Source organism: Terrapene carolina, unplaced genomic scaffold (genome assembly GCF_002925995.2).
Source record: "Terrapene carolina triunguis isolate 2854851 unplaced genomic scaffold, T_m_triunguis-2.0 Scaffold33392, whole genome shotgun sequence".
Classification (NCBI taxonomy): domain Eukaryota; kingdom Metazoa; phylum Chordata; order Testudines; family Emydidae; genus Terrapene; species Terrapene triunguis.
The window spans coordinates 136,890-159,674 of record NW_020697743.1 but is presented as its reverse complement, the minus strand read 5'-3'; positions in this window follow the sequence as shown (position 1 = coordinate 159,674).

Below are 22,785 nucleotides of genomic sequence, written 5' to 3'. Positions count from 1 at the left end.
TGGGCGCTGTCCGGGGTTCTCTGCTCGGTGTCCCCGTCAGGTTCCCTTCTTTTGACCCTTTAATTGCACTCCTGTCCCTGTTTTTACATTAGTTGTCCCCCGTAATCATTTGGGTTTTAGGTCCTGTGATCCTCCCCTTAGGCTGGAGGGAGGATCCTTTAGCAGTGGGCGGGCTTTGCCCACCCACTTCCCGGAACCCAATAGGTACACCACCTTACAGTCCATTCATCCAGCCCATACTACTTTAACTTGGTGGCAAGAATACTGTGGGAGACCGTATCAAAAGCTTTGCTAAAGTCAAGGAATAACACATCCACTGCTTTCCCCTCATCCACAGAGCCAGTTATTTTGTCATAGAAGGCAATTAGGTTAGTCAGGAATGACTTACCCTTGGTGAATCTATGCTGACTGTTCCTGATCACTTTCCTCTCCTTTTAAGTGCATCAGAATTGATTCCTTGAGGACCTGCTCCATGATTTTTCCAGGAACTGAGGTGAGGCTGACTGGCCTGTAGTTCCGCGGATCCTCCTCCTTCCCTTTTTTAAAGATGGGCACTACATTAGCCTTTTTCCAGACATCCGGGACCAACCCCCATCGCCATGAGTTTTCAAAGATAATGGCCAATGGCTCTGCAATCACATCCGCCAACTCCTTTAGCACCCTCGGATGCAGTGCATCCGGCCCCATGGACTTGTGCTCGTCCAATTTTTCTAAATAGTCCTGAACCACTTCTTTCTCCACAGAGGGCTGGTCACCTCCTCCCCATACTGTGCTGCCCAGTGCAGCAGTCTGGGAGCTGACCTTGTTCGTGAAGACAGAGGCAAAAAAAGCATTGAGTACATTAGCTTTTTCCACATCCTCTGTCACTAGGTTGCCTCCCTCATTCAGTAAGGGGCCCACACTTTCTTTGATTTTCTTCTTGTTGCTAACATACCTGAAGAAACCCTTCTTGTTACTCTTAACATCTCTTGCTAGCTGCAAGTCCAAGTGTGATTTGGCCTTCCTGATTTCACTCCTGCATGCCTGAGCAATATTTTTATACTCCTCCCTGGTCATTTGTCCAATCTTCCACTTCTTGTAAGCATCTTTTTTTGTGTTTAAGATCAGCAAGGATTTCACTATTAAGCCAAGCTGGTCGCCTGCCATATTTACTATTCTTTCTACATATCAGTATGGGTTATTCCTGCAACCGCAATAAGGATTCTTTAAAATACAGCCAGCTCTCCTGGACTCCTTTCCCACACATGTTATTCTCCCAGGGGATCCTGCCCATCAGTTCCCTGAGGGAGTCAAAGTCTGCTTTTCTGAAGTCCAGGGTCCGTATTCTGCTGCTCTCCTTTCTTCCTTGGGTCAGGATCCTGAACTCGACCATCTCATGGTCACTGCCGCCCAGGTTCCCATCCACTTTTGCTTCCCCTACTAATTCTTCCCGGTTTGTGAGCAGCAGGTCAAGAAGAGCTCTGCCCCTAGTTGGTTCCTCCAGCACTTGCACCAGGAAATTGTCCCCTATACTTTCCAAAAACTTCCTGGATTGTCTGCGCACCGCTGTATTGCTCTCCCAGCAGATATCAGGGTGATTGAAGTCCCCCATGAGAACCAGGGCCTGTGATCTAATCACTTCTGTTAGTTGCTGGAAGAAAGCCTTGTCCACCTCCTTTATCTCCTAACAGTGATGGGTAGCGGATGTCCCAGTGAAATTGAACAGCATCTGTAAAGTTGAAGCTTTAGTTAAAAACCAAATATGCCTCTGGAAGAAGTCCATCCAAATGTGATCCAAGTGCCATTACATGGTATGTTAAGTCTATTGCAGCCAGACAGCTGGAAATGAAAGATATAGGAGGGGTGCACTTTACTCATGCATCTCAATGGGAGGCTTCTGAAATGGATGCGTAGCCTAGTGGTTCTCAGTGTGAATTTAGCTTCATAATGCCCCTGTGACGTAGCGTTGTTGTAGCTGGGTTGGTCCCAGGATATTAGAGAGACAAGATGGGTGAGGTGACATCATCTTCAGGTAAGAAAAGCTCTGGGTAGCTTGAAAGCTTGTCCCTTTTACCAGCAGAAGTTGGTCCAATAAAAGAAATTGCCTCATCCACCTTGTCTCTGTGAGGTAGGGAAGTATTGTTTCCATTTTACAGAAGGGGTCTGAGGCACAGCAAGATAATGTGATATACTCAAGGTGCCGCAAAACGTCTAAACTTCCTGAGAAGTGAACCCACTGATGGGCTCCTAAGTGACGTAGGTGCGTTTGAAAATCCCATCCCAGATCCCCAGAGTCTCTGTCCTGTGCTTTTAACAAGGCCAGACTTCCCCTCAAATGTTACTTGGTTAAATAAATTAATCTTTCTTGCAGTTTGCTGTGGAAGCCAGCATCTCAGTCTCAGGGTGGAGGGACTACATTGTATCTGTCTCCTGGGACGACTTTAGCTGTCTTAGGATCAGCAAAGATGGGCTCTAGCTGTTGCCGGTTCTAGGCCTGCTCATAGGGAGAAGTGGCCTTTGGGAAGGGAGGCCCTTAAGAGGGATGAGAGCAAATCGAAAGATAGGTTGTGTTGGGTGTGGATTATCACGGGTCCTAGAAGAGACTGCAGTGGTCTCCATGGAGACGAATAACTCCATGCCCGTGCACTCAGTTCAGGATGTGTTTTCAGTAATTAAGGAACTAACATTTTGTTTTGATGTGCATTTGTATTTATTTAGTAATCTTTATCCCTTAATAATACCCTTAATTTGCTTTCATTAGCAAAGCAATTTGCTACCCATTACTCAAATGGTGCTTGTCTGTTTCAGTTCCAAATGCACTTCCGCACCAAAGAACAGGCTGCCGTGCAAATCCCCAAAATGCCAAATGCTGGTGTGAACAGTGTGGCTTTGGAGAAAGGCTGACACATATGCCACTCCACAGTCCTGCTGCAGCTAGTTTCCTGGGGTGAGCTGAAACAGCAAGACACTTGATGTCCTTGGCAGGCAGTGAATTTGTCACTTCAGCAAAGCAATAAAAAAGAAACCTCCATGAAGAAAAGAATTTCAAAACAATATGCCATGCGCAGCAGGGGCAAAATGTGCCACTGTCCTTTTCAATCATTCAGATGAGAGACTTGCTTCAATTTACATAAGCCTCCTTCTCTTTGTCACTCAGAATCGCCTAGGGGAGAAACTGGCAAGCAGATCTACCTATGGTCCATCCCTAGAGCTTGAGAAGTTTCCCGGCCTGACAGCACAGAGCATGCTCTCCTCTAGTCAGTGTCAGGCAGCTTCGTAACTGACAGCAGGGGAAATGGGAAAATGTAAGCTGCCTGGGTGGAGCAGCGGTCGCTGTGTAAGGAGGTGGGAGTGCGTTTGCAGAGGGCATTGTGGGAGGCAGGGCTCTGGGTGCAGAATGCAGATCTGAGAGCAGTAGGTTGCAGCTTACAGCACACTCTGGTTTCTGGGTGGTATGATGCTTGAATACAAATAATAGAATTGTTCAGTGCAAGCTCTCATTGCTTTAATGTGAAGAACTGCACACTAACTAAGCATACGTAGGAACTGGGATCGTGTGAGCATGTGGTGCCTCCTGCAATGGGGTATAGTGCCCCTTTAAGAGTGGAGGGAGCCAGAGGGCCCCATTCCAGGGAGTCGGATTGAACACAGACTTAGGAAATAGCCAGGCAGTAGAAGAGAAGGAGCAGTCTCAGGGAATGAGGAGTGGGATGAGGTGCACGGGGGAACCTTAGGACATTGTTCCTTTAAGGGCCCAGGATCAAGAGCCCTGTAGGGTGGGGTGGGGCTCCTTTTCTTCCAGCCAATAAGGAGGAGCTCTGTGGAGGAGGGCAATATATAAACAGCCTTCTCCCTCAAGTCAGAACCAGGGAGACACTGATAGGAGAAGGAAGCCAAGGGCAGTGGGCTGAGTCCCAACCAGAAAGGGCAGGGACTGGTGGCTTCAGGTGGAACTGAGCCCCAAAGGAAGAGTTTTGCATGTGTGATGGGACACTCTACTAACCACAGGTTGCCCTCCCTCTTGGCTGTTCTGGGGATTAGCTGCGTGCAGCCAACGCCCCTTCCTGTGGTTGCATTCTACCACACTCTGTCTCTTTCACCCTGTGGACCCCTCTCACTTCAGGAACTGCAGCCTCCTCTTCGTGACTTAGCCCTCTGGACAGATCACTCCCCCTTCTGGGGTACCAGAGCCCTTCTGCATGACCTGTCTCGGCCTTCTTTTCCAGCACTGCCCTGATGGTGCCACTTCCCCAGTGGTTGGTAGGGGAACCCAGGCCTGCGTCTACTCCAGGTTCCAGTCCAGGGATCCTGTATCTGGCAATTGTGGTCCACTTTTGCTCAGACCCTGTTGCTTCTTCTCTGGGCTTCATCCTACCGCTGTTGGTTGCCCCCCACCCCATTCCCTCCTGGGGTGTCCCAACTCAAACTCCCTACTCCCAGCCTACTTCCATGCCGTCCCGCTGTATTGCCAGCTTCCTGGCTGTATAAGCCCAGACAGCTCCTCCCGAAGCTGGACTGCATCAGCAAATAAGGCCTTAGCACACCCTGGCTTTCCTCCTGGTTAGCCTATAAGTTAACTAGCCAAATTCACCCCTTCAGGCCTTGTGTGGGGTCGGCACCCCATCACAGTGTGGCAGGAGAACGAGGGCTGAGTGTGAACTTCAGTGTTCTCTTTTCGGACTTATCTGGGGGACTCCCTGAGGCTTGTTTGAACCATTTTGTTATGACGGACTCTGAACCTTTTCTGTTATTAAACCCAGATGCCCGGTGAGGGTGCTGTTAGCCACAAGAGAGACCAGCCAAGAGGGGGCTAACAGGGGCAGCCTGCCTGCAAAGCACCCCCTGTCCAGGACGGGCTGCTCTGTAAATGACCGTCGCTGTACGCCATGTACGTAATGTGGAATTCCACTGGTTTTCTTCCTAGAGCGAAACAAATAGCAAATCCGCCCAAGAGCATTCTCTAAAAGCAGCTCGAATGTAAATTTCCAGCTCAGGAGAAACTACTGCAGATTAAAACACAAGTTCTCCGTAGCCTTATGGCCACATAAAAGCCCTGAACGTGCAGGCTTAACTCTTGCTGCACCTGTGACGGGAGGGAAAAACAGGCCACATTCTTCTCCCACCTTTCTTTTAGGCCTGCCGATCATGACGCTGGAATGTTCATAACTGGTGATGGAATCAGATGTAATATCCCCACATCAACAAGGAAATGACTAAAGGAGGGAATGCATTCTCTCAAAAGCTTGCAATGAAGGCTTGAGATCTCAGGTTAATTTGGTTTTCTTGATTAAACCGTTTGGGGCAAATTCTTTTGAATTGACTGACAGGGAAGTAGGTACAGTAACCTGTCAGGGTCTGCTCCAGACTCATAGGCATAGAGTTAGGCATGTCCTTAAGTACCTCGCTGAATGACGAGGGCCTCACAACTTGAGTTTTACAGAATCATGCTTCAGCTTAGAGCTTTACTCTGACGTTCCCATTCCAGATTGACGAGTTTTGGGAATAACTTGCACGCCGTAGACCATGGTGTTATAAGCATTAAATCCACCACAATATTATTCTGCACAACACAGACATACATATGCACACATTTCAAACCATCAGTGAACAAAGTAGCAAAGATGAAGCTCCAAAGAGGCAGAGAAGGGAAATCCTGAGCTGCTATTTTGCAAATAATGAAGATCACTTGTCTGAATATTTTCTCCTTTCACCTCCCACTACCTTGCAATGAATGCAGTCAGGTAGTGATGAAACTGTGTGTGCCGCTTTAGACTTAGATGATTTATTAGATCAGGGGGACGAGCAATCCAGGTCTTGTCTATGTTATCCCCCGTTATACACAACTATGACATTAGCTAGACAAAATTATCTCTCTCAGTGAAATATTATAAAGATTTCCCATGTAACAAATACATTGTGAGCTTGTATGCAGGGTTTTGTGTGTGTGTGTTTTGGTTTGTTTGTTTTTTTTCCCTTTCTTTATCATATTTTTGCTTCTGATGGTGCAAGAAGTGAAAACACTTTTTATCTAAAAAGGACTTAATGATTGGAAGAAAAATTAGGCTTCTCAGCTACCTAATGGCACAAGTAGATGCATGACATCATCAAAGCCTGTTTTTGTTGCACCTCAGATATCAACCTACAAGCTACTTGTGATATAATACTTCCCCCCCCCCCCCGGTAATTCAAAGGGAAATTCCAGGGAGTCGCTCATGTCAAATAAAATCAAAGAAAGGTTCTAGATGGAATTCTGCAAACTGAACCTGCTCATTTTTCAACAGCTCTCTCAATGGAAACCCCAAACAAATGGAATCCTAGTTTGTGGGATCCTGAAATCAAATGCTTCAGATGCTAGCAATCCTTGGTTTTGAGTGGAATGAGGAAGAATATGATTCTGGTTCTAGACCTGCTCATGGGGAGAAGTGGCCATTGGGAAGGGACACCCTTAAGAGGCATGAGAGCAAATGGAACGATAGATTGTGCTGGATGCAGATTATCAGGGGTCCTAAAAGAGACTGCAGTGGTCTCCATGGAGACAGATAACACTACACCTGTGCACTCATTTCAGGATGTGTTTTCAGTAATTAAGGAACTAACATTTTGTTTTGATGTGCATTTGTATTTATTTAGCAATGTTTATCCCTTAATACCCTTAATTTGCTTTAGTTAGGAAAGCAATTTGCTACCCATTAGTCAAAGTCTGTTTCAGCTCCAAATACACTTCTGCACCAAAGAACAGGCTGCCGTGCAAATCCCCAAAATACCAAATGCTGGTGTGAACAGGTTGAAAATGTTTGAAATTCAACCAAATTTTTCATAGACATTTCACAAATTTTGACAAAAGAAAGGATTAACATTTTAACAACAAGTTTTGACCAAGTTCTCAACTGTTTGGAATGTTTTAGCTGTTTGGAAAATGTGTTTTGTCCCTGTAAAAATGTTTACTAAACAAATATGTTTTTGTGTTCATTAACATTTTCCTTCAAACATTTTGGGTTTGTTTGTTTTTTTAAAAGATTTTTTTCAGTTTTTGGTGTGACAGACCCAGACCAGTGGGGTACAGGAGTCTGGTAGAGGGCAAATATACTGGTCACTGGATGAGTAGTTTTCTGTTCCCTGAGTGACCAGAGCAGGGGCTGCACTAGAGTAATCAGGAACCTGCTAGAACCAGTTAAGGCAGGCAGGCTAATTAGGACACCTGGAGTCAATTAAGAAGAAGCTTCTAGAATCAATTAAGGCAGGCTAATCAGGGCACCTGGGTTTTAAAAGGAGCTCACTTCAGTTTGTGGTGTGAGTGCGAGGAGCTGAGAGTGAGAGGGTGTGCTGCTGGAGGACTGAGGAGCACAAGTGTTATCAGACACCAGGAGGAAGGTCCTGTGGTGAGAATAAGGAAGGTGTTTGGAGGAGGCCATGGGGAAGTAGCCCAGGGAGTTGTAGCTGTCATGCAGCTGTTACAGGAGGCACTATAGACAGCTGCAGTCCACAGGGCCCTGGGCTGGAACCCAGAGTAGAGGGTGGGCCTGGGTTCCCCCCAAACCTCCCAATTGACCTGGACTGTGGGTTCTTCCAGAGGGGAAGGTCTCTGGGCTGTTCCCCAACCCACATGGTGAATCTCTGAGGCAAGAAAATCCACCAATAAGCGCAGGACCCACCAAGATAGAGGAGGAACTTTGTCACATTGGCTAAAATTTTCTGATTTATAGTTGTCAAAAACCAGAGGGCGGGAGTCAACTTTTGGATTCAATTTTTTCATGAAAACCTGAAAACAAATAAAAATGAACATTTTCTAATGGAAATTTCTGAAACTCTTTTTCATCAAAAATGTCTGGAACAAAAAATTTCAACTAGCTGTACCCAGTGCATAAACACTAAGTAACCCACCCCTTCTTAAATCGATCTGCTCTGGAAAATTCTGTTTTTCTTGAAGGAAACAAGTTCCTTTTTAAAAGGAATGGAAGGTGATCCAGTGGAACTTACACAGCACAAAATCCCTGTAAGTATATGAGGCATTTTAGGGCATAAAGACAGCAGATGTGTTCTCACACAATCCTGCTCAGGAGAGGAGAGGGATAGAGAAAGCAATCTCCGTTCATATGGCTTGATGTAAATCAATGGTTTTATGTCTATGCCTCTGCTTTCTAGTGATGCACTTCATTGGAATCAAATTATAAGTATCTTGAACCAGTAAGCAGTGAAGGTTATAAAAGGTCTTGTATATGTCTGACCATAATGAAATGGGGAAGCCACATCAGAGGGAAAGCCACCTCTTCAACAGATTTGTTTAATAAAAATATCATCAACAGTTCTTCAAGTGGCAAGAAATTTATCTTAATCGGTGCATCAAAAAATCTGCTCCTCTGCAGAATGTGAGTTGCGCTGCTAACAAGAGATGTGCCAGTGAAGCTGCTAATCAAACAGAATTGTATTTCTGTAACTCGTCACTGAAAAGGGCTCCAGTTTGGTTAAGAGTGACATTCCTGCTAACAGGCCCTAGAAAGCAAGCAAATACCAGGTTATATGAGGACTCATAACTTTGCCCTATAACATCCATGCAGCCCGTTTCCATGGCCAGTGATAGCCTCCACAATGTCATGAGCAAGTTACTTCTGCCATCCAGCAGACAGGAAAACATACTGCATGCATTGTCTTCACATACCTGGATGGATGAGCTATTGGTTTGGGTGTTAACCTATGATTTGACTTCCCTGCTTTGCCACTGATTCTCTGTGTGATCTCGGGCAAGTCACTTAGCCTCTGTGTGCCTCAGTTCCCCACTTGTACCATGGGATAATAGCACTTCCCTACTTCAGCAGAGGTGTTGTGAGGATAAATACATTAGAGATTGGGAGGTTCTCAGAATCTGTGGTGATGGGGCCTGTACAATAGGGTTGCCAACTCTGACTGAAGCTATTCCGGGAGATTTTTTTCCTCAACATGATGTAATGTCATTTTCTTAAAATATCCTATTAAAATCTCCTGGATTACTTTCAATGGTCACCGGGAGATTGATGCTGATTCCAGGAGACTCCAGGCCAATCCTGGAGGATTGGCAACCCTACTGTACAAGTTCCTAAGATAAGGTACACATATAATGCAAAACCGCAACTACAGCCCCAGCTACAGCTGCAGCTGTGCAGGGTTGACCTGAGCACAGGTTCAGAGTGTGGTGTGTCAATGGGGGAAGCATCAGTTCATCATTGGTGTTCTGTATTGTGTTGTGAGTATCAGAAATGGGCCTGGACAGATCCCAACAATCTGAATTCTGGGGAGGTTTGGATCTGGTTCTGAATGTTGTTGCTAGACAAACAAGGACCCCCCCCAGTCTGACCTTCTGTCCCCAAATGCCATGGTTTAAATCCACTGCTAATGAATACGAGGTTGGAGTACACACAGGCCAGTGTGTAGAATACAGCAGTAATTGGTGTCACTGAATTATTAATTCCCAGTGCATGCAGGAAGGAATTATATGTGGCAGGGAGCCCGCTGAAGGTCCCACCCTGAAGGGATACCTATAGATCTTCCATGAAAAATCTGCTTTTAATATGGTCACAGATAGGGTTGTAACTGGAATTTGTTTCCCTTGTGTGAGCGGATGACAAAAAGTCTGTCTCCCTGTGTTCATAGGCTCGGCTTGAGCACTGCCAGACCAATAAGGTAGCTCTCCAGATTCTAGGAGGTTCTTTTAGGGTGTCTCTCCTGCAATGTTTGTGAAGATTTCAGCTTATGGGGAAATACTTGACCATTTTTATTATTGCTACTGTGGCTGCTACTATTCTAGTGGTCATCAAAACAAGCAGCAATCCAATGTGCCACCAACATTTTAACAAAAGGGTCCCAAAAAGTCCTCCCTTGAGCCTGTCATTCTAAGTGTGTGCGCAACATGCCTGAGCTTGAAGAGAGGAGGGGTGAGCAACTGAGGACTCTCTTCATTCATGTTCTCGTTACAACCACAGTACTTTCTCATACCCCTGGACAAAGAGGAGGAACCATCACGTACTGAAAATCACATCACGTGGACGTTGCTGGAAAGATTTATACTTTGATCCTGGAAATATGTCCTGACTATTTAGCATGGTGCTCAGCTTGCGCAATAAGAAATGCGGTGGAGATAAAGAGGTTGCAAGAGATCCTGGGATTGCCCTCCGCTGGGAGAATTCCAAGATTCGGTTCAACCTGGAGCTCTTGGGAAGTATATTTCTGAGCTGAAGGATGAATACTTGCTGCCATGGATGATTTAGCAGCATCTTCAGGGCAGGTGAACATCATTAGCAAAGAAATCACCCCAGATCTTCTTCCATTTAGCGACATTTTAACAAGGTGTTAGTGTCATGGCTTTTGCACTGTGGGATGTTCCAGAAATGAAGGCCAAGGTTTTCAAAAGTGACTAGCCATTTAGTTTTTAGCTGCCCAACTTAAGACATCTTAGCAGAGGCTGATTTTCCCCAAGTGTTGGCAACTTGCCCTCTGAAAGTCAGGCCTTATAATGTGTCTTAAGTCAGGCACCTCAACACTGAGGCACCTTGCTTTTGAAAATCTTGGCTTTGTCTTTTGGGGGAATCATGGTCGCTACAGGAAAGCATGGTGTCCAGTCTAGGCTTTGGAGCCAGTTCAGGCAACACCTTCAACTCACTCACTTTTCTTTCCAAATGTTTGGAGACTATGGACGGTAAAGCTAGCTAGAAGGCAGCCTGGTCCCGGTGAGTGACTGCCACGTTGTGTTTTTTGCTTTCCAAGTATATTCGGTTTCACAGAGGAAGATTTTGAAGAGGCCTCCCAGGGTTGACATTTCTGTCAGCACTTTTGCCATACTGTTTTAGAGGGGCAGAATTCAGCCATAAAACTGGCAGTACGATTCCTGCGCGTGGCAGAGAAGTCAGCATCTGTCTTTCCTAGCTTGCTCTTTTCAATGCGGTTCTGCACAGGAGCTCTTTTTTTCTTGGTTGTACTAGAAGACTCTCAAGCAAATAATAGGTAAAGCTTCAGTGACTCAGAACTGCCTCTTTACGCTGATTCTTGAACAAGTCATTTTCTTCTTACAGCTGACTTGGTATTTTTCTGGCTTCGACAGTCTGACCAAAATGTCCATGGTGCTGACATGTTAGAATTGTTGTTTAAAAAGAACCTTTTACCATCCAAGCAGTTGCCGTGGAAACACTAATGTTGTCCTTTGACATTTAATAGTTTTCTTGTTGTGAGCTTTGCTCTTCTCCACAGCAGAGGTGGCGTGGTGGCAAATTGGATGGAGTCTTGTCATCCAGTCCTACCTCTAGGAGTCAGTATGTGGAATGGGGAGATTCTCCCAAAGCACTGAACATTGGCTTAACTCTGCACCCATCAAAATCACACTGACTCATCATACCAGTTTCCCTGTTTTTATTAGTGTATGCACAAAGAATCATGTTCCTCTTTGCCCAATCCTTATATGGTGTCTTGTTCCTCAGCAACTATTCTCTTCCCTCATTCTCTCAAAAGTCGTCCAATAAAAACATCAACACCGAAAGATGATGCCTTTGAGCTCCCAATGTAGCATCCCTCCTTTGGTTGCAGACCATTCTGAAACCTTGTATGTTCTCCTTCCTTCCTTCTGCCCAGTGACGGTCCCAGAGGTGCAGAGATGCTGGAGCCGATTCCTCATGCTGCGGCCGGATCAGAAGGGAAACGTGTCTCGAGCTCAGCTTGCCAGTGTGACAGATACATTGGGCCACAAGGTAAAATAACGACTGAGAACAAGCACCAAGTCCATCCCTTGCTCTTTGTGAAGCTGTCTCTGGTATGAGGCTGCCCAAACTCTAGTGTGAACTTTGGGATTTCACCCTACTCACTTAGCTGGCAAAGGATGTGCACAGTAGGGAGAAGACAAGAAAGCAGACCTTACATTATAATCTGTTAGTCTTTAAGGTGCCACCAGACTCCTTGTTGTTTTTACATTAGTGTAGTTTCCATTCACTATGCTCTCACCTTTCCATTCACCATGGGCTGTAGTACCAGCTGCCTTGCACTTTGCCCGTGAGCCAAATGGAGGAGGGTTCTATTCCTTATGCAAAGCCTTTGTACTTCGGTTTTGTACAGGGGACCAAGATTGGACTCTTAGGCCCCTGTTGTGCATGAGGATCTGCTAGCAGGACGCCTGTGTGGAGTCCTATTGACCTCCATACAAACTAGAGATCCACATGACAGGAAGCAGACGTTGCTATTATTTGAACTACTGCTGCTCCAGCAGGATCCTTCTCTGCATGACCTACTGAGGAGGACTTGGCCCATCTACTCACAGCCAAGAAAGGAAGAGGCTTTAGGGTGGGATTTTCAAAAGTATTAAAAAAATCATTTTTTTGTCATTGACCAAGGGCTGGATGTTCTCAACAGTCGCTGCTATAGAGAACAGGAGTTTCTGGGTACTGAGCCCTTCTGGAAATCTGGCCATTTAATTGGGGAGTTGGGTGCTGGGCTTTTTTGAAAAATCAAGCCCCGGAAATCCAGTTAAACAGACTCAAACAAAAGCGGTACGCAAAATTTGCTAGCTGGTTGAGAAGATAACATCTCCTGCTGGTTTGCATTTCTCCTTAGTGCTGATTCATTTCGGCTAGATAGATTACAAGTGAAACAAAGCTTGAATTGCAACCACCATTTTGAAGTTTGCGGGTACTTTTATTTTACATTGTTAAAGAGAAAGATTTGCCTCTGTAACACTTACTCCTCATTGTTCTGCTGCTAATAAGGAGCAAGCTTTATATTTCACAACAATAAATTGAAATCCTTATCCCCCAGTGTGTCTTTAATAGTGTTTTGGAAACCAATCCAGTTTTTTATTGGAGTCTCAGGAATTCATAATTGCTTCCTTGTCAGTGGAGCCAAGCAGTTGTCTCTTTCTAGAGAGAAAGAAAAGACCCATGATAGTGAGTGGCCTAGGGCTGCTGTGCAAAGAAGAAAATGGGTGGAGTTTCGCAGGTGCCACTTCTGATGAAGTAGTGAGATACTGCTCAGCTTCTGGGTCATCTCCAAGAGCAGCATTGCAGAGAAATGAATTGAATTTCTCGGGGATGAGCTCTTCGGAAAGGGTCAGATCTGTATTTTCATGGGATATGTAACATGATGGCTGCCACCCAAGCATCCCCCTGTGGCCTGGACTACCTTTGCATTGTCCTACCCCTGCTCTCCCCTTCTTCCGGGTTCTTGAGACAATGCTCCACACTGTCTTGCTCACCACTTGCAAGCTGGTTTCTTTATTAACAGAAAGTTCCAAAAAAGCAAACACAGAATCATAGAATATCAGGGCTGGAAGGGACCTCAGGAGGTCATCTAGTCCAACCCCCTGCTAAAAGCAGGACCAATTCCCAACTAAATCATCCCAGCCAGGGCTTTGTCAAGCCGGGCCTTAAAAACCTCCAAGGAAGGAGACTCCACCACCTCCCTAGGTAATGCATTCCAATGCTTCACCACCCTCCTAGTGAAATAGTGTTTCCTAATATCCAACCTAGACCTCCCCCACTGCAACTTGAGACCATTGCTCCTTGTTCTGTCATCTGCCACCACTGAGAACAGCCGAGCTCCATCCTCTTTGGAACCCCCCCTCAGGTAGTTGAAAGCAGCTATCAAATCCCCCCTCATTCTTCTCTTCTGGAGACTAAACAATCCCAGTTCCCTCAGCCTCTCCTCATAATGAAGCTGGGCACAGCCCTTCCTGCTATACAGGGCCGGTGCTACCATTTAGGCAAACTAGGCGGTTGCCTAGGGCGCCAAGATTTGGGGGTGCCAAAAAGCGGTGCCCCCAATTCTTTTTTACAGCATTCCTACGCCCCCTCCCCAAGCGCGTGGTCACCACTCCACTTCTCCCACCTCCCAGGCTTGCAGTGCCAATCAGCTGTTTGGTGCCACAAGCCTGGGAGAGGAGGAGAATTAGAGCAGGCATGGCATGCTCGGGGAGGAAGTGGAGCTGGGGTAGGGAGCTGCCACAGGGCTCCCAGGGCTGGGGGGAGCTGCTGCGGGCAGAGGTGCCTCAGGGCGGGGGGGGGGGCGGGGAGCTGCCACAGGGCTGGGGGAAGAGGGCGCAAGGTGGAAGTTTCGCCTATCTGAGCAGTCATCTCTCCCTGCAGCTTCACTCTGAAGTTTCCCTTCCAGCTCTGCCCTCACTGAGCTCCTCGTGACCCTTTATAGCTCAGGAGCAGTCCTGCCCCCTTAACTGGCTCAACTGGGAACACCTGTTCTGGCACAGAGGCACTGCTGGGTCAGACCAAAGGTCCATCTAGCCCAGTCTCCTGTCTTCTGACAGTGGCCAGTGCCAGGTGCCCCAGAGGGAATGAACAGAACAGGTAATCATCAAGTGATCCATCCCCCGTCGCCCATTCCCAGCTTCTGGCAAACAGAGGCTAAGGACACCATCCCTGCCCATCTTGGCTAGTAGCCATTGATGGACCTATCCTCCATGAACTTATCTAGTTCTTTTCTGAACCCTGTTATAGCCTTGGCCTTCACAACAGCCTCTGGCAGAGTTCCACAGGTTGACTGTGCGTTGTGTGAAAAAATACTTCCTTTTGTTTATTTTAAACCTGCTGTTATTAATTTCATTTGATGACTCCTAGTTCTTGTGTTATGAGAAGGACTAAATAACACTTCCTTATTTACTTTCTCCATACCTGTCATGATTTTGTAGACCTGTATCATATCCCCACCTTAGTTGTCTCTTTTCCAAGCTGGAAAGTCCCAGTCTCATACAGAAGCCCTTCCATACCCCTAATCATTTTTGTTGCCCTTTTCTGAACCTTTTCCAAGTCCAATATATCTTTTTTGAGATGGGGCGACCACATCTGCATGCAGTAGTCAAGATGTGGGCGTACCATGGATTTATATAGCGGCAATATCATATTTTCTGTCCTATTATCTATCCCTTTCTTAATGATTCCCAACGTTCTGTTCGCTTTTTTGATTGCTGCTGCACATTGAGTGGATGTTTTCAGAGAACTATCCACAATGACTCCAAGATCTTTCTTGAGTGGAAACAGCTAATTTAGATCCCAATGTTTTCCAATGTGCATTACTTTGCATTTATCAACACTGAATTTCATCTGCCATTTTGTTGCCCAGTTTTGTGAGAACCTTTTGTAGCTCTTTGCAGTCTGTTTGGAACTTAACTATCTTGAGTAGTTTTGTATCATCTGCCATATTTGCCAATTATATTTCCCATATGTTGTTACAGTCAAGGCAGTGTTGCCTACTTCTCCTGAGCACTCCTTGGACTCAGGAGACCTCGGTTCTATTCTTGGCTCTGTCAAAGCCTGCTGGGTGACCCGAGGCAGTCCCCGCTTTGTGCCTCAGTTTCCCCATCTGTGAAATGAGGATGGTGATACTGCTCTCCTTTGTAAAGCACCTCCCCCGTCCTGCCCTAATCACATCCTCCAAGCCCCCCGGGGCTTTTTCTGCACAGAGCACTAGAAATGCTCTCGGCCACCGTTACCAGGTGCAATTAAGGTGCATGACTACAATCCTGAAAGTTGTGGGTGTGGCTTGATCTCACACTGAGAGGCCACTTCCAGTTCACCCAGCTGCAAACTGGGTACCTGCCCCGGCAGCTTAGGGCAGTCAAAGGTGGTCAGGTGAGATGCTAGCCACTGCCCTGTGTGCCGTCGGCAATAAACTGCATCAGCCCAGTGAGCCATTGGCTCAGGGGGACTTTGACTATTACCAGGGGATAATCTCTGGTTGTAGCATCTTTGGAAGTGCTACTGCAGACCAGATGCAATCATTTTAACTGCTGCCACTTGGCAAGAATGGGAAAGGGAATTTCTAGTATAGCCAAGACCTTAGCCACTGGTGGGGTAGTTTTCTCATCAGCCTAAGCAGGGTGAATGCTGAGCCAGGAAAGGTGATGGTCAAATTGTTTGCTGAAATGCTTCTATCCCTAGGTGTCATAGCATGTCGTTTATTATCATTTATATGGATACTGTATGTGACAGTGTATAAACATCTAGCGAAATAGTCTCTCTCCCAAAGAGCTTGAAACCTAAATGGACAAGATAAAGGATAGAAAGGGAAAAAGAAGTGGAGTAACTTGCACCAGCAAAGCAAGGAACAAGAATCCAGGTTTCCTGACTTCCAGTCTTGTGCCCTACCTAATACACCACACTGCCTCCCTTAGCTTTTCTGTTAGGCTACACTAAATGAATGTAAGTCACAAGTTGGGAACAAACCCTTCTTGCTGCCAGTGCCTAGGAAATAGAATTTGTTGGCTTATTTCAGTGCTAAAGTTGTGTTGAAATGTTGCTGTGCTCAGTGCTGCCCTTGGAATCAGGATGCAGGGGCATGAGTTAAATTTGGGTCTAAAAAAAGTGACCTCCTTATTAGGGAAGAAAAGGTTACACCAACATTTTTTTTTTTAAAAATGGAGGCCTGAAGTTAGCTTATTTATGCACCTGTATAAAGTGCCTTGATTGTCATATATGCCGAGCAGCCAGCATCTAGCACTCATGTAAATGGGAGCAGGGGGTTCTGAGCACTTTGGAAAATCACTCCACTTATTTAGGTGCCCAAATGTGAACTTAGGGAAATCTTGGCCTCGTTACTCATATAGCACCGGGCGGGTACATATTGTTTCACAAACATGTAGGAAGACAAAGTCCCTGATCCAAGAAACTAGAATGACTCAGAGACATTTGTATTTAACTTAATGGACTGCCTTTTATGAGTGCATTGCATTAGCCAAGTTGGAACATGGTACTGATTGAAATAGAACAAAATCCTCATTTTAAAAAAAAAAGGAATAACGTGTGTACCAGAATATGAACTGTGAGCAATCAAGCTAGAATGCTTTGTTATAATTTAATACCCACTTCTTGGTGCTTCCCAGCATTAGTTAACACATTTAACATGCTACTTCTAAATTAGCTGCATTTTCACTAAGGAAGAGAGCATTTGGTTTAAATTTGGTTCTAGTACCCCCTCCTGTGGCCAAAGGGACACATGCATGTAAATATATAACATAACTATGACAACAACTGAAAACACTACTTTAAAGTTATTGTAACCAAGAGGATGTATCAGTTATTGGTACTACTCACTGTAAATTTCAGTTTGTTAGGGAAAATCAAACAAGAGCTGGCTTCTGCCCAAATGGCTGTGGTGTTCTTACAAGAAAAATAAAGAGATTACTCTTATTCCATGCCTAAAGCTCCAGCCAAGTTACATTAAATACCTATTTTTGCCTCCCATAACTTTATATCTTCTCTTCTTGAGTCCAACTCTTGCTTTGTATCTCTGTAGTTTAATCACAACTTGTTGTGACCTCTTCAAACTTTCCATATAAATACATCTGACTGGAAATGCATGCTTTAAAGAAAATTTGTTGTAATTCAGCAAAATTGTTAGTTATTTTGCATATGTCGTTGGGTCCACATCCTCTGTCACTGATTCCAATCGGAGTGATGGGCCCAATCTTTTCCCCATTGATGTTGGTGGGAGTATTTGCTATTTGATGCTGACGAGGAAAGGCTCGGGCACTATGTATGACTCGTGTCTGTTACCTGGTCTCAGCTCGTAGAAAGGAGGTAAGAACGAATAGAGATCTGCCTTATTATTGTTTATACGGTGGGAGTGCCTGCAGGCCAGGCCCCATTGTGTGCTGAGTCACCCACTTACTTCTCAGCTTGCTTATGCCTGATGAGTCATCCCTGAGCCAGAGACTGTGATGAGCAGGGAGCCTAGTTTTCCATACTAAAAAAACACAAATTCTCAGATGAAAAAACATAAAAAATCCATGTTTTTACACAATTAAAATGAAACACTGACCTTTAGTTTCTCTAACCTCACTACAGATAGGTATCAACTGAACACAATGTTTTACTGATATAGTTACAATTTTTATGCTGACACAGCCCGAGCCCTGCCACTTGGGGCTGACAGCCCCAGCCCTGCCCATTCTTCTGATTATCCAATCTGGCCCCAATCCCAATGAGCTCGGATAATCGGGGTTCCACTGTATATGTTTTTATTTTTTTGAAAAGTGTAAAAACTAAAGAGTCTCTGTAAAAAAGCAAATTCCATGTTTTTCCGTGACAAACAGATTTCTAGGATCCCTGGTCAGAGTCCTCCGAGGCAATTACCTGCTGGTCTTGTGATAATGACATGGGGCCTCAGTTGGGGTTTTCTCAAGCCATAGGCAAGGACTCATCCAGGTGATCCAAAGGCAGGTATTTAGGCTCCTGAGGGAAGCAGCAGTCTCTCCAGGTGCTGGCTGGGTGGCCTGGCCTGCTTGGTCTGGCCTGGCCCGCCTGGCTGGCTGAGTTAGACTTCGGGGGAGATGGACGGTATAATGGAGAATACTGAAAGTGGACGGAGATAGCAGAGGAGAAGCCTGGTCCACAAGTTAGGAAAAAGAAAGAGGTGGATGTGCCAGAGCTGGAAGAGGAAACAATAGGCCAAAAGACAGAAAAGAGTAAAGAAAAAAAATCTAAAGGCAATCATAAGAAAATCACTCGTTAAGGATGTGAAGATAGGGGATATAAACCCTCTGAAAGTGGCCAAGTGGAGTAAAAAAGTGCTGGAGACCTAGAAAGAGCTAGAAAACTACAAGGAGGAGATCTATGAATGGAGTGTAACACTAAGGAACAAGTGGGGAAATGATAAAGATTTAATTGTTAGGAAAACTGAAAGTAAGCTGCCAACTGCCGAAGTATCCAACGGAGACAAAAGAAGTTGTATAGGGGGGTTGGCAATCCACATGACTAAAGCTAAAGGCATAGGGGATGATGTGTTACTACTATGTGCCAAGCAGCTAATTTAGCAAAAGAGGAGGGGGAGAAACTATCAACAACTGTGCTAATTGCATTTAAGGGAGAAACCCTTCCCGATAGGGTAACAATAGTATACCACATCTTGTGAACAAAACCATATGTCCCATCCCCAGTGAGTTGCTACAGATGCCAAAGGTTTAGACGTATGGTGAATACAGGAAAAGGGAAAATCAGATGCTGTAAATGTAGAGGGGAGCACTCCTATGACAGTTGTTTGGCTGGGACACAACTGAAGTGTAGCAACTGTGGAGGAAAGCACAGTGCGCATATGGAGGTGGTATAGCCGCAAAGCAAACACAGGAGAAACCAAAAACCAGTTAAAGCAGCTGATTATTACTGCTAACAGCCGAGATTCTTTTGCCTTTGCTTGGGGAAGGGGCACCAGCCTAAGATGCCCTCTGTCCCCTTACCATTCAGCCTGGCACTTGAATTCTTTGCCACAAATTCCCTCTTGAAAAGGGGTCAAGGCACCAATGTCTAGGCCATGGGGCATTTTGGTGAGGGATGCAAGAGGAGTTTTACAAGGCCCTGGTGTTTCCTTTTATTTTTGAAATGTAACCTCAGCCCGTTCAAAGGTAGATGATGAAGATAGTCTCTGGGGCCAGGTTTTTTCTTCCATCAGCTCAATTGACAGGGGCACGGAGAGACGTGCCAGCAGCCAGCTGCTTCCGGGAGCTGCGTGGGGCCACGGCATGCAAGCAGCCTGAGAACGGCTCCGCTGCCGGTCGTGAGCCTCCTGGCCAGAGTCTGCACCTCGCACTCCCTCCTGCACCCCAACCCCCTGCCCCAGGTCAGAATCCCCCTCCTGCACCCAAACTCTCTCCCAGACCCCGCACCGCCTCCTGCACCCCAACCCCCCTGCCCCAGGTCAGAATCCCCCTCCTGCACCCAAACTCCCTCCCAGACCCTGCACCCCCTCCTGCACCCCAACCCCCTGTCATCCATTCATCGTTAATTTGTCCCTTGTTGATAGATTATGAGAAGGGGTGAATAGATGGTCCCTGTACCATACTGATTATTATTTGTACCCTTGTAGCATGAGGCACATGGGGATGGTGCCCCCCCCCCCTTTTTTTAAATAAACATTCTACTGTTCAAAAATTAAAGAGCTCACATTACAATTAGCCATAAATCAAACTAAGTCCCCAAATGTCATAGCTTTCAAAAATAATTCATGAAAGAGTTAAGAACATACGCCCAGCCATACAGGATCAGACCAAAGGTCCATCTAACCCAGTATCCTGTCTTCTGACAGCGGCCAATGCCGGGTGCTTCAGAGGAAATGAACAGAACAGGTGATCCATCCCCTGTCGCCCATTCCCAGGTTACTGGGGTTGCTGAACGTCCCTGGGTATCCCTGATTCAGCAAGGTGCGTAAGCACGTACCTAACTCTAAGCACGTGAGTAATCCCTGATCTTGCTCCCACTGAAGTCAACAGGAGCATAATCAAAGACATATACTGTAGACATTGCAAATGAGAAGACAACTTATGCCTCTGGCCCTTGTTCTCTGCTGTCCAGCTGTGTCTGTATCTGTCAGCACCACTTAGTTTGCCTGCCAGGTTACCATCTCCACTTTCCTGCTGCTCTGTGTGAGCTTGTAAATAACCTATAGGTCTGGATTTTACACAGCCAGGTAGCGTGTGCTCATTTGGGGTAGCTCAGAGGATCACATTAATTATACTGGGGGGAAAAAACTATTTTCTGCACATGATTAGATTCACTTCTAATAGAGTCTGTATTAGTTTGAAAATGGGGGAAATACCATGTTTGTGATTTATTAATGCTAGCAGATCAAGTGCGGCGGGAAAAATAGACTAGCTGTTGGAAAGCAGATGAGTTTGTGGGCTAGGATCGTGATAAAGGTAAGAGCCTGATTCAGCGAGGTGCTTTACATTGGAAAGGTGCATTACCCTTTCAGTGCAATGCAAAGGAGTCAAGTCTGGAAAAGATTTAAATAACGTAAAACAATCACTCTTAGCACATATTATTATATTTATTCTATATAGCCACCCGTGTTGTATTGACAATTTATTCCACCTCCTTTAATGAGATTCTTTCTGAGGTGTTCTTTCTATACTGCATAGAATATGAAGCAAACATAGACTAGCAGCATGTCTTAATCATGGTAACTGATAGATGTTGCATTTTACTGCAAAAAAAAAAAAAAGTGAATTTCAAAGTTTAGAAATGTCCAATGCTTGTATGTTTAGAAAGCAAATAAATATAAAACCTAAAGTGAGAATCTTTCCTCTGTTGACAGTACAGCTTTGCTAGAACATTACAGAGAGAAAAAGTAAACATACAGTTACATTAGCGTTGGTCATGCATCAGCATCATATATGTAACCCCTGCTTTCCTGGTGTGGCTCGTTGTCTGCCACACAAGGAATCTAGTTATCTAGAGCTGGGTCTATTAGCTCAAGCAATGGTGCTGTGCCTTTTGATGTAGAGATACGCGGTTCAACCCACACAACAGCATCACATTACACACGGGATGTACTATGCCTCTTCCACTGTGCAGATAGAAAGGTACTAAAGTCTCATTAAACATTCTGCATGGTGATCAGAATCATATGGGGTGACAGAATATTATAAGCCTTTCTACACTAAAAACACCTTATAAAACAAAGCTTTTTACCAATCCCTGAAAGCAATGGTTTTAGGAGAAAAACACAATGTACAGTCACAATTTCACATTTTCACTACTCAGTGTTATTAATGGGTGTCATACAGCATCAGAGGAGGACTGTCCATATTAACACCCATGAAAACAAATTGCCAGATAATAGAAATCAATCCATTGACTTAATAGAGCGCTAGTGAGTTACATCAGAATCTGGCCCTAGATTTTTTCTGAGGGGGCTTGGTTCTCTTTCTTTGTAGCTATTGCAGCCACTTATTTCCTGTCTCCCACCCACCGGGTTGAAATCTTCCACACTCTGCTTGCGGGCTGCATAACCAGGGTTCTTCACTCTGCTCTTCCTCCTCACTTAATCATAATGACACAGGAAAGGCAAGAGGTGAAAAGCTGAAACAGTTTTCTTCGTCAGCAGGAAGCTCTGTTAAAGCAGCATGGAGCAGATCTGGTGAAGTGTCTGTCTTAGAGTCTGCACTTTGATGAAATACCATTGATGCTCAGAAAAATATGGAAGAAATAGGCAGACAAATTAGTGATCATAATTTAAGATTTTATTATTTGAATTGCTGTCATGCCTACAAGCCCGAGCCAAGACAAATAAAAATATTTCTGATCCCAGCTCTCAGGAAAGCTAATGAAAACAACACACAACACTCCAAGCTCCCGCTAAGCTGCGTAGCCGCGCAGCAGGCTATCAAGGGCCACGCAGCCGGGAAGAGGCACCTCTCCCCCAGCTCCAGCCTCAGCGCTGCTGCGGCCAGGGAGAGGTGCCTCTGCCCCAGCCCTGGGCTGCTGCAGTGAGAGAGGGCTGGGAGGAAGTTCTCTCTGCCTGCTGCAGCCCCAGGGCAGCCTATACCCCAAACCCCTCATCCCCAGCCCCACCCTAGAGCCTACAACTCCAGCCAGAGCCCTCTCCCCCCCCTGCACCTCAACCCTCTGCCCCTGCCCTGAGCCCCCTCCTGCACCCCAATCCCCTCATCCATGGCCCCACCCCAGAGCCTGCATCCCCAGCCAGAGCCCACCCCCTCACCCTCTGCACCCCAACCCTCTGCCCCAGCCCTGAGCCCCTTCCCACATGCTGAACCCCTCGGCCCCATCCCCGCCACACAAATCCTCCATATTGGTGCACATAACAAAATTCATTCCGCACCTGGATGTAAAAACTTAGAGGGAACATAGACTGTAATGCCCTGCAATGGGATATATAGACCCTATGTTGCAACAGCCACCAAGGGGTTAATGGACAGAGCTGCTACTTCCCCACCTGTGGCTTGTTATTTGACCAGCAACAATTAGGGCATCTTACTGGGATCCCTGAGGAGGACTTTGCATTGGCTGCAAACTGGGAGGAAGTAGTGTAAGGAGCTAGAAATGCCAAGCACCGGAA